Raw genomic sequence first — 324 nt, forward strand, 5'->3', positions numbered from 1 at the left:
TAACTTTAAAGCAATGAATTAAGTGCATGCCCTCATGACATGCTCTCATAGGAGCGCCGTAATGTATCCCTTTTAGATATCACAGTTCTGTTCTCTGTTTCAAGAAATGGTGGCTTTTTTCCCCCTTTCCCAGGTCCACTGTGCTTGCATTGCACAATGCTGTGTACTGCAATTCTGTTGAAACCAAAGTGTTTTATATCCTGGGTGTAGCCTAGGAATTCTTTTTTTTTTTTTTTTTTTTTTGGGGGGGGGGGGGGGTGTAGTGAAAGAGTGCAGAAAGGAGTGAAGAAAATATACAAGAACACTGGGCCTGGGCACTTCCTC

The sequence above is a fragment of the Osmerus eperlanus genome, chromosome 9 (genome assembly GCF_963692335.1).
Source record: "Osmerus eperlanus chromosome 9, fOsmEpe2.1, whole genome shotgun sequence".
NCBI lineage: Eukaryota > Metazoa > Chordata > Actinopteri > Osmeriformes > Osmeridae > Osmerus > Osmerus eperlanus.